The 12,613-nt window shown below is 41.1% G+C and overlaps 1 long non-coding RNA gene across 1 annotated transcript in view; it reads left to right on the plus strand.

The window, feature by feature from the left end:
• The first annotated feature begins 1,586 nt into the window (after positions 1–1,586).
• Positions 1,587–12,613, plus strand: part of LOC109303693 — a 20,103-nt gene continuing 9,076 nt past the window's right edge. Inside the window, exon 1 of the long non-coding RNA XR_002099171.1 lies at positions 1,587–1,597. This is a non-coding gene — a long non-coding RNA (uncharacterized LOC109303693). The remainder of the gene's footprint in view (positions 1,598–12,613) is intronic.

Consider the following 12,613-nt stretch of genomic DNA (forward strand, 5'->3'; position numbering starts at 1 on the left):
CACGTTGTAGATGTTCAGGCCTCTAACACTCAGCTTAGTCAGACAGGACAACTCTGAGGCCCTGCTGACACAAGGAATGTGCTGTGCTCCCTAACTACCATGCTGTTGGCTCAGTAGATCAGAGCCAGTTGGGCTCCCCACCCAATGGCTGGGGTGTGGGATGGTGCCAATGAAAGCAATGTAATGGTAATATGACTCTACAGTCCGGGGTGGATGTCCCTCCTCTAGAAGCTCTAGAAGAGTGAGTCTTCCTTTCTGAGCCTGCTGTCAAGGCTGTTTCTGGTTTTTTAACTTGCTGTCAATGTAAAATGCATGTGCAACCCCCTTCTTTTGAGAAGCGAAGTTTTCAAAATGTGTCCGCCTTGGGATGGTTGGTGTTCAGTGGGCTTATGATGGTGCCTGGTGGCCATGTTGGGTAGACCACTGAGGTCAAGGTGAGCGAGAAAAATACTACCAGCCAGGTAGGAGTGCTTGTGGAAGTTGGGGCTCAAAGGGAAGTCTTGAGAGGGAACTCTCTGTGAACAAGTGAGGGTCTGATAGATTTAAACAGCCTGTCCTATTGAAAACACTGAGTGATCAGGGCTGCATGAGCTCTGGTTCCTGCTGGTAGAGAGGTAAAAAAAAAACTTAAAAAAATCTATGCAGTGTGCCAGGAACTGAAGGAGGCTGTGGGGAAATTTAGATGACTTTTCTCTCAGCCAGAGTGGTGTGTGTCCTGCTTTCAGCATCAGCTGGAAGGAAGAAGTGATGCACACATGGTGGATGCATCTAGAGGCTCTAGAGAAGGTGGAGTCAATCTGCACTAGCCTGACTCAAAATGTAAGGAGTATCAGAGAGGATGAAGATAGATAATAACTTATTCAGTACCAAAGACCAATATAATGTATATATGGACGCATTTTGATTTTTAACATTTTTCTTTATAAAGTTTTCATTTGTAGTTTGTTATTTATTTACTGTATTTTTTATTATAATAACATTTTTTTTCTTGAGGAAATTTGATACCACACTTTGTGCTTCTGGTATTATAAATGTGACGTGAACTCAGAAGGGTTGTACATTTGGTATGGCAAAAACCTTGCATGTACATATTCTAGCAGAGAACCTAGGCTATTATATAGACTAAAGAGCCTGAATCTATTCAGCCTTCACAAGAGAAGATTGAGAAGGGATTTGGTGGCCATCTATAAAGTCACAAGGGGGGACCAGTGAAAAATAGGCAAGGCTCTGTTCCCTTGGGCACCACCTTGGATAACAAGGAATAATGATCACAGATTGACAGAGAGCAAGTTCAGGCTTGATATCAGGAGGCATTACTTTACAGTTAGGGCTGCCAGGCTCTGGAATAGACTCCTAAGGGAGGTGCTGCTCTCCCCTACCTTGTGAGTCTTCAGGAGAAGGTTGGATAGATATCTGGCTGGGGTATTAGGATCGCAGGGAAGGGGATCGGACTTGATGATCTGTTCAGGTCCCTTCCAACCCAAGAAACTATGTAATTATCACAGAGGAGTGCCACAATCACTAGGCAGGAGTCAGATCTTCTTGTTGGTACCCTGAATTCTTCACTGTGAAATAGGTCCACACAAGTGCTGAATGAGTAGCTGAAGTATTGGAAGCTGTATACATGGTTTAGCAATTGTACTCCCTGTTTATTGCCGGGGCTAAATTGTCCTACAGAGAGACTATGCTAGCAGTGAACCTATATGGCTTCTGGTGCTCAAAGTAGCAGATATATCTCTGGCTGGCTGTAGATGTGCTCTTCTGGACATACATGGGTACTAGTAGAAGTAAATGGGTCTTTTTTAACTTAAATACCTCTTCTCACACATCCTTATTTGTAAAACGATTAACTTAAAAACTTAACACCAGCTGTTGGCAGGGTATAAGACGGAGATATTTTGAGGGGGAAGACAGCAAACTTTGTGAGGAGTATGATTCTAGTGCAGAAGCAGAGGCAAGAAGAAAAAGACAGTCTTTGCAACATTTTATTGGTCCGGAGGAGGTCTGAAGGGTAAAACAAGGATATATATTCTAGGAGTATCACTTTTAACTTCAAGCACTTCTGCAACCATTTTTGTTTTTCTTGCAAGAGTGCAGGGAGGAGGGGAGAAATGAACACCCATGCCATTTTGTGGTATTGTATATGGATGAATAAACAAAATGACCACTGCAGCGCGTGTTTTAAATAGACTATTAGCGTACCAGCAGCAGAGGTACTAGTAAATAAGTACACTCTTGTCTATGGGATATTTAGCATTTAAAAAAATTCAATATGCAGTACTTTTTAGTCTGCTCCATATCACTTTATTGCCATTCTAGTAGGGAAAATAAAATAAAAAAATCTGAATCATGTTCCATTGACCAGTTTCAGATTGTTATGGGCTATGCAAATGAAAAGGCCAGGACTGAGAGACAGTGACCTTGCAGAAAGGTAGAGAATAAAATGTTATACCCCACCTCCTGTTCTCTGGTCCACCGAAACAGCTGTAAAATTTAACAGTGCCTCTTTCAGGAATACAAAAGAGGACTCCTGAGTAGGTTCGCATAAAAGCAGCCAATAGATCTTTGGGTTTGTAAATGAGATCGATGAGAAAGAGAAACATACTCAGAAAAAGACCAAAAGCAAAGTAATGCAAGAAAATCTAGCTGATAAAAGCAAAGCGTGATACTTTTTCGCTCTTCCCTGGAATGACAGAAGGGGGTTCTTTCATGCCATGATTCCAGCATCTACAGGGACACACTTTATAGAGCAAACCAGCTTCTACTAAAGGTAATAGGCACCAGTGGAAGATAGCTAAAATGCCCTTGGATTAGACTTTTCAACCATTAGTCATTTTGTTTCCCAATGGGGCTATTAAACATTCACAACATGACTAAGAGTTGTGCAAATGTTTACTGAGCAATGAATGAAATATCAGACAGTCATGACAGTCTCCAAGCTCATGTTCTCCTCCAGTAAACCATGTCTTTTTTTCTTAAGCCATATAAACAATTAAACTTTTTTCAAGGAGCATTATGTTCCCAATTTACTTTTGTATATAACTCTTTTTACATAGGATGGATCACTACAGGGGATGGAGATCACTGGCAGTGATGGATGAAGAAAATGAAAAACCTCCTCTCTCCTAAACAGCAAAGAGGGTGGTTTCATAAAAGATACTTTTCAGGATATCCCCATGTGGGGCTGAATTTGCTGGGGCTGGTTACATCAGTTTGAGATCAACAGTTTGCTGAGTTTATGGTACAAAGCAGCCACGCTGTATCCTGGGGGTATGGGGCATCTACAGTTGTATTTTCCAAATCAGGACAGCAGGGCTATTCTTATGTTCAAATGAGAGTTTTTGGGGGACACAAACATACTACAGCTGTGCACCTGTTAATCATCACGCTGTCTCCCACTGCATTTGCTCTGCTTGTCAAGTATAAAAATGGCTGGTGCCCTAGGGCGAGACATCTCATAAAACGTAATGGAAACAAGGTTATGCTATGTATTTATAAGAGTTTCATCCAAAAAAATGCACTGGCCGCCCAGCTGGAAGAAATATGCTTGACAACAATTAAACCAAGTTTATCAACAGATTACCAGAGTATTTCTAAAAGTACAAGTTTTTCATCTAAATTACACATACGCTACCACAGGGGGAACTGCAATGTGATGACTGCAGCTTCTAAGGGTGTGAACAAGTGTTTGCCGCACCTGGTCTAGATATAGGTGGCCATCTAGTAGGTCTGGTGGGATGGGGGAGAAAGGGGTTGGATTAGCACAGCCACAGGGGTGGGGTGAGCACCTGAGCTTCCCCAGCCCCAGGGGTCCTCCGCAAACATGTACAAGACTGGGTTAACCCTTTCCTAGACTGAGCTAATCTGATTTCTATCTAAATTGATGCAACTACTCAGATGAATTAATTTAGATTGGGTGCATCATTTCCCCCCCAAATTTAAATCCTTTGAATTCTTGCATGATTGGACATTTAGATTAACCTAACCCTGGATAGATCTACCTAAATGTGATAGCTATACACCCTAAAGAGACAGGCCCAAGCCATGGAAGCTAAACCTAAACTCCTCCACTAGGTTTAAATAGGAAGATGGTCTTTTGATGTAAAACACACACTGATTTTGCAGAGAGGACATTACCTTAACAGCCTTCTGATAGGCTGGGTTACTGTCTACAAAGGAAGATGTTGCAGCAAGCAGGGATGGAGTCTCTGACAAGTGAAAAATAAGGAAAGCCACCACCACACAAATCTTTGGAGATAGTGTTTAAAAACAAAACTTGCCTTCAAAATACTGGAGCAGCAGCAAATATGTAAAGCACATTTTTTTTTCAAGTTCCTTTCCTACTTTAATTTTCTTGTATAAAGGGCAATAGAGCAAATATTCTTAATACTTAACACCACTCATATAATCAAGATGGAAAGGAAATTTCAAGCAATTTTGCATTGCATCAGGGATGCTCAGGAACAGTGAACAACACAGAGTACATTTCTTCATATAGCTTTTATCTTGGGAAGGAAAGGAAGCAGACAGTATGTCAGATGACTCAGAGCTAAATTCAGATCAGAAAAGTATATGGAAAATAGTGAATAAAATGCTGTATTTCATTGGGAAACTGAAGGAACCCTCTAAAACACTGATTCTCAGTCAGGGTGCCATATCACCAAGGGTGCCTTGAGGTCCTTTCAGGGGTGCCATGGGGTGCAAGACAATGTTAGGTGTGAAAATATGATTCATGATATAAACCCAGAGATTTAAAATAGGAACCCATAGCACTGACAACAGTTTGACCTGTTTTGATGACCTGTTTTGATGACCTGTTTGTTGACCTGTTTCTGAGTTCTTTGCAACAAAATTGCCCTATTATATTTCTATAGTCAAAAAAAAATTAAAACCAAGAGCTGACATTTTACTAAGGGTGCCTTGAATCTAACAGAAGGTGCCTTGAGTCTAAAAAAAACTGAGAACCACTGGTGCACAGTGTGCTAAAGGAAAAATAGCAGTGGCACTTTTCAGTTGCAAGCCACTTTAATAAAAAAGCTCTTTTTGTGAGACATCCTATGAAAACACATCTAAAATTGCCTTGGAATTACTGGGTGAGAATCCTGGATCGTGTTTAACAAGGACATCAGATGAAGCGATCATAATGTTCTGGCCCACCTTGATATAATAGTATTTGAAATTACATGTTTGCAGGATCTCAAATCTGTCACAGCTGCGTTGGAAAAACCAAGTTAAAGTTGTGCTCTACAGTGTGATTTTCAAGCCTTTGGTATCACAGCAAAGAAGTTGTCATTGTGTTTCAAAAGGAAGGATGTAGGATAGGTATTACAGAGTAATATGGTTAATTCATCACTTGGATAACTTGTCACAATGGTCTTATTCATTAGTGCACTGAACTCCTTCCAGAATCCTATTGATTTGTACCCAAAAACACTTTGGCTGCCTATACACATGTTGTGGAGGGGTGGTTAATTAGAGGAGCTCCTGGACAGCTGCTGTAATTAAAATGAATCATTGCCACATGTGTTAAGCCCATATGCATTCCAAAATGGCTTTGGGATGCTTTATTTAAAGCTTATTTGATGAGCCTTAGATAACGTGCCCCCATGGCCATTTTGAAATGTGTGGGTGCTTAATACACGTGATGGTGAGGCAATGCTGGAGCATTTTAACTAGAACATGAATAAGCACATCTCTAAGGCACCCGTCAGCTAATTTGTCACTGGCTAAAGCTTAGTTCGTTCTTTTCAAATGCACTTCCATACTAAATTACAATAGAATTTGTTCCTGATAATTCACTGGCTTTAGCAGCACTGATGTGGTGGTTTTCTGAGTTGTCGGGCAATTTATGCATGCATTATGGATCTAAATAAAGCTCTCTTATGAAGAGCCACAGTAAGTCAGGTGGGAAGCTTGTGGCAGGCCTCATCTCAGCTCAAGACTTAAAATTAACATCAGTGACAGTGAATGGAAAGGCCCTTTTAAGTGGTATCTTCAACAGAAAAGTGGTAGCCATACAAAAAAAAAGAGATAAAGGTAAATCAAAAGTTAACATGTAAAATATTTTCATACATCAAGAAATGTATACAATTCACAGTCAGCATTTTAGTGGTAATATATTTTTTCTTCATTATAGAGGCCCAAAATTATTTATTATATCTTAATATGGCATACAAAATTCATCTCTCAAAAAATTGAAAATGGCTAACTACTTATAATTAGTCATTCATAAGAGGATTATAGTCATTGCTACCCATTCTCTTAGCGTGACAAATTAATCAGATTTTATTGCCTTTTTTAGACTGCTATTGAAATCAAGAACCATGAGCTTCCTTCTCAGGAAGGAGTGTGTTACATTGCTTATAGCTGAGGATAAAACAAGTCTGGCAAATCAGCCTGGTCATGAAATTCTGAATTGTGAGTGAAGGTCATTTAAAAAAGCTTGAGCTGCAGGATGTGGTCAGCAAGGTACAGACAAATGACTAAAAAAAAAAATCAAAACCATGGAAAAAGTGTGACTCTAAAAAGAGGCAGCTTAAAGCCAAAGAAAGGAAACCAAAATCAAGCCTCCAAGAAAAACGCCAGGCTGGACAGACTTGGTGCCAAGCTGGGATTTGTGGAAGCTGAAAGAACTTTTTGGAACATTAATGTAAATGGTCTAATGGAGAAAGATTAAGCTCTGCCATGAATATGTGGTGTTTCTCAAAGGCATCATTTTATAGGACAGAAAAGTAAAGCTGGAAAGTCTCCAACACCTGATCACTGCTTCATGTGAGAAAGATTACAGGAACTAGCTCTGTTTTTCTGACTGTCAGGAGAACTACCCAGGAATGTGAAGTTTTCAGGTCATGCTCACTTAACCCATTGATGCGGGATCTTTATTAGACCCTACCCTGTTGGACAATGGGTGTAGTAGAGTGGCGTTTCATCCTGTTGTCTCCCTACCAACCTCTGCAACTCCACTTCTCCTACCACCTCATACCACTATGAGGGCTGTCAGGTGAAGGGCTCATACCAGCATGTCTGATCCAAGGTGAAAGACAGCCCTGACAAGGACATTTCCCTCCCATTTTCTAATCCCACAGGCCTCCCATGATCAGGTGCAGGAGCCAGGGTGACTAAAGAAGATAGATATCCCCATTCTTTATGGGCCCCATTGCTTCAATAACAGCCTGAAAAGCAAGGTGTTAAAACCATCAGAGGCAAAGAAATCCCAAGCCCAGAATTCAGTCGGTAGGTATGTCAGCATAACCCTTATATCTGAGGGAACACTGAGCAGGACTAGTGTGGAACAAAAACCACCAAAACCCCAAGTGCTACTGAATCACTGAGGTCCTATTAAGAAGATGCCTCACCAGCCTGTTTTGCAGAAGAGTCAGATTCTGTCTGTTCCTAAGGTACCATGAAGACTCCTCAAAAACACTAGGGATTGTGGGGAAAAGCAACTACCTTGTCCAGTTAACATTCATCTGTAGTCAGTGATGGTATAATGCGCATAGTTATAATGTATCTCAGAAGCCATCTCTTGCAGAAGGCTGACCTCAAAGAAGAAAACCCACATTTTCTCAAACATGCAAGTGCAGGCTTCAGACACTTGAGGCAATAGGTGTTTCAAGATCATACTATCAGATCTGAAACCAAGCTCATAGTTTATCAAGTAGTTGTGATCTCCACCTTAATGTACAGAGCTGAAACATGGACAATGTAGAGGAAACACCTCAAGTAGCTGGAGAAATACCATCAACACTGCTTGGGAAGATCCTTTGAATCCAGTAGGAAGACAGATGCACCAATTGTTAGGGTGATAGTATTTGGAACTTGGGGAGCTCTGGATTTGCAGCTGAATAAAGGCATGACCTGTGGCCTAGTGAAGCTGCTAAACACAAGGCAGAATTATATTTTAAAAGTAATATTACAAGATACTTAGGCAACCAGATTTTTGCTTATGAATGCTTATGCTAAGTCATCCATTTGCTTATGCTAAGTAGCCCTCTTAACTGTGTCAACCATTTTCAAGAGAGTCTGTGTAAGTCTGTGTACTGTGAATGAGGTGAAGCCTTAGGAATGTGGAAGATGGTACAACTAGGGCTGAAAAACAGACTGGAATGTGAAAGACAACACGGAATTGGTAACAGGATCTGAGATGAACATATGCAAAAGGGTGTATGGTGACTGGTGAAGAAGCTTCCAGATTCTGGTCAAAGTCCGCCCATTGACCAAAGAAGTAAGTTCAGGGCCTTGGACATGCGCTCATAGCAAAAAGGCATGTAAATGAATGGAATGCATAGGCAATTCCATGTTAATGAAGTAAACAGTAAACAGAGGCGGAGCTTAAGCTGGGAGGAGAAATGGATGGAACCGAAGGAGGGACAGAGGTGGAATAAATGTTAATGAGCATGAACCAAAGTATATAAAATGTGAAAAGTGATATTGTTCACTGCAGGTCCCTGATTTGTTGTTTTTCGGGGACCTGGCCCAAAACTGTCTCCATTCTGAATAAAGCTGTTGTGAGCAACGTGTGCTGGTGTTTGCTCCCTGCCTGCTCTGATTAATGAGTAACAAGCTCCATGAGCAATTGGATCATTGTCTCCCTAGTCGTTGGGTGCCACATGGAGCTGTGGTCTAACACCAATGTTAGCCTCCTCTCGCAAGCAGACACTGTGACCATCATGATGATACTCATCTGACCTCAACTTCTCTGGGCCAGCCACATCATCTGGATGTCTGACTCCAGACCCCCCAAAGCAAGTTTTATTTTCTAAGGTCAGTCAAGGCATATGCTCAACAGAAGGGCAGAGAAAGCACTTCAAGGATATCCTCAAGGACACCTTGAAAAATGCAGCATCAAGATCAGCTGGTGGGGGACTGTCACCTAGGACCACACCAAATGGAGGAAGAATCTGCTGCAAGGATCTCAGTACTCTGAAACCTCACAACAACAACAGGGGAAAGAAAAGCTGGAGTGGCAGAAACAGCGCATCATGGACCAAATCAAAATACAGAGCCGTGCACTCACACAGAAACACATGCCCAAGTTGCAACAGAGTCTGTTGATTCTAGACTGGCCTCATCAGCCATGTTCAAATCCACAAAAAGACAATCACGGAAGGCAGTCAGCCTTGACTGCAAGGGATTGCCAAAGAAGAAGAATATTCATAGCATGTTAATAGAAAGCCTGCAGAATAATCCGCTAAGCCTGCTAAGGGTTCAGATCTTTTGGTTCAGATCTTGGTTTCTGCTCTTTGTTAATAGTCATCCCTCATTGGGTCTTTCCATATTAGTATTAATAAAAATTTAGGATGTTTAATACAAAGTGATCACAAGTCAGTGAAATGCATGCACCTAAAAGAAGACGTGCCAATGGCTGAGTGAAGAATTTATACAGAATGTCTTATTGGCCTCAGAAGCAGTGCTCATTCTTTCACTTCCTGCCCTTTATCAAAAACTTCCCCCTGTTGTGCATCACTGTGTTCCCACTTCCTGCCTGCATTATAACAAATTACTCAAGCAGAAATACCAGTTACATTTTATTTTAAGGTTATATTTATACACAGTTATGTAGAATCAGGGTTAATATAGGAATAATCAATTTTAATACATGGGTAATGGGTCCAACAGACCAATGGATTGCTTAAAACAGTGGCTGATAGCCATCTAGCACACCTTCTATGGGGCTGCTTGTAATTATTAGCATCATACACTACTCATATCTCAAACATCAACTCATTATGAATTAACTAATTATTAATCAATGACTGAAATATCACACCTAATGTGATCAATACTCAAGTGCAAAACCCTGTAACTAATGCTGCTCTACTCTACACATCCAGGATGCTTCTTAAATATCAACTTTTTTTGTGGTGTGTCACTACTCTCCTTGAGAAAAAATCATATACTAATTAGCAAATAACAACATGTAATACTTCCTTGCCCTTCCCCACCCTTCCAAACAAGCAGGGATTTAGCCATTTTCAAAGCATTTATGTGAACACACAGACAAAAAAGTGACTTTTTTTTTGTGAATGACCATCAAATAAGATGTGGAAATAGTCAAATGAAATACCCCTTCAGAACTCTACCAAAATTGTGTGAGGTTTGCATTTACAATAGTCAGCTAACTCATGTGTACCTTGTCTTGCTTTCCTCCTCTCAAATAACCAACTACATTAAAATAATGCAATGTTCATGATTCCACAAATGGTAAAATCTATTAAGGCATGAATTATTGCCTATATTATGTCAACATTTCTTCTATAATACAGTATCACTCCTTTCAGTAGAAAAGGCAAGCAGATAAAGCAGAGTCTTTTACATAGTAAATGATTTTTTAGGTATTTTCAGTGTTTTTGTATAGGGAAATTGCACACAGCTTTAAACTATATATACACTAAAATTTAGTGCTGCAGTTTTACTCAGTAATACAGCTTGGTATTTCAGTAGTTGTTGTTTTGAAAGAGAAGGAAGAATATTGTTTTTGCTATGGAAAGAAATGTGGGAAAAGACACAATGTGAATTCAATATCAACTGAAGGAAAGATGTTGACAAATTATAAATCATTATTTAAGATAGAAGAGGAACTTAGAGCACTGATGTGAAATTCTCCCAAGATTACTTCACTTTTGTCGAAAAGTGATTTGACTTGCTTTGATAAATTCCTAATGTAGTGTGGAAATGGGTTTACTAGACATATTGTGTATCATCTGGTTACCTACCAAGGAATGCAAGACTCACTGAGAATCCTGTTCAGTATTGATCTTGAAATCCCAGTGCAACTAAATGCCTTTTAGATTAAAGGGTCAAATAAATGAGAAGTGTCAACAGGATTTTATCACTATCTGTGCTACAGCTCAGATGGCAAGATGTACGCTAATCCTCATTGATTATACTGGCAATCTTGTTAATGGAGGGAATCATTACAGGGGTACAAAGACGTCAACCTTTAGGGTGCCAGTTCAAACCCAGTCAAAGTCACCAGTGCCCAAAAGTCATTTATCACCAGTAGGCTCTTAAGTGGTGTGTATAAAATAACAGTGGACAAATTATTTTTCTAATGCCCATGTTAAGAATAACAGCAGTGTTAAGAAGGTCTCTTTTGAATCTGTATATCAATCTCTGGAGACTGGAGAGCAGAAGATTTTTTCTGGAGCTATAACCACAGCTAATCCCATTTTTGCTCTGAGCAGTCCCATAAGCCTGGGTGTCCACCAAGTAGTGTAACAAATCCACTGTTCATAGTATGAAGCCGACCCTACTCTAAACGCTGTTTATGCATTGTATCTAATGACTTTCAATGCAGACACAATCCTTGGAGCAGGGCTAGAATTCTGCTTCCTGGAGGTATACTCCAGGCAGAGGGAAAGGGACCCATTGCTCCCACTGTTGTCTGTGCATGTTTCATTGGGGAAACTCTATGGAGACGTAACATTTCTTCTAATGACGCTCCACTTGCTTGATCCTCCTTCCCATAGGGCTGGAATAGATTTCCAGACAGTAGGGCTATGTGAAGCTTCAGTTGCTGATTTGATTTGGTGGAGATTTGGCCCAATTCAGTGGCCAAATCTCTGAATCTGAATTAAATTAGGAGACCCTTTAATCTCTCTGAATCAAATCGGAAACCTCCAGATCGATTCGGCAAGATTTGATGATTCAGCCATAGACAGCTTTAAAATGTTTTTTCTGCATACCTCAAGGTACCACGTGGCTCATCAGTGCTGAGATGCTGGGGTGGATGGAGCACTTCTGGGTCTGCCGGGGAGTGCACAGGAGGGTCCCCTGTGCCCCCCCGGCTCAGTGACTGGTGCCTCCTGGGCCTGGGGGGGCACCCAGGGTCCCCCTGCAGCCAATTGCCAAGCCCAGGGCTGCGGGGATGGGGTGGGGGGAACAGCATGCTCCCCAGCAGACCCGGAAGTGCTTCTACTCCACTTCCAGGTCTGCTGCTGAGCATGTGGGAGGCCCCACCACATTCCTGTGGGATGTTCCATCCACCCCAGTGTTGCAGCATTCATGAGCCACCTGGTACCTTGAGGTATGTAGCAAAAACATTTAAAGTTGTGTTTATGGCCGAATCACTGATTCTCCAAATCACCATTGAATCTTCAGATTAAGATTCTGCCGAATTGAATCGGGGACAGTGATCTGAATCAACAGATCAAATCACTGTCCCTGATTCAGGTTGAATCTGAATCTGAATTGAATAGGGGCCCTTTCTCACACCCCTACCAGGCAGAACTATTTGGAAAGCCTTCTTGTGGTAATCCTCATCATAGTAGTACTCCATGCAGAAACTAGTACTCTTGGAAGACATGCCCTAGAATCATTAATAGAAAGAAATGTATCCCTGTGTTCAGACAAAGGAAAAGGAAACCAAGTAGGTTGGTAGCAGTTAAGGGCTCTGATTTTCCTTTTAGTAGAAGAAAGGCATGCATATCTATGAACAATGCCCAGCATTCTCCAGCTCCATGTTACTAGCCTGCCTGGCCTTTTGAGACACCAGCTGACACACTATTGTCAGATCTCCCCCTAATATTACTCCTCACTTGTGAGGGTCATAGCAGGTCTCCATATGTACATCAGTATTTGTGATGTATGGCATTAGGGTTTTGCTTTGTTT

The sequence above is a fragment of the Gavialis gangeticus genome, unplaced genomic scaffold, assembly GCF_001723915.1.
Source record: "Gavialis gangeticus isolate Ggan-Ray unplaced genomic scaffold, GavGan_comp1, whole genome shotgun sequence".
In the NCBI taxonomy this organism is placed as follows: domain Eukaryota; kingdom Metazoa; phylum Chordata; order Crocodylia; family Gavialidae; genus Gavialis; species Gavialis gangeticus.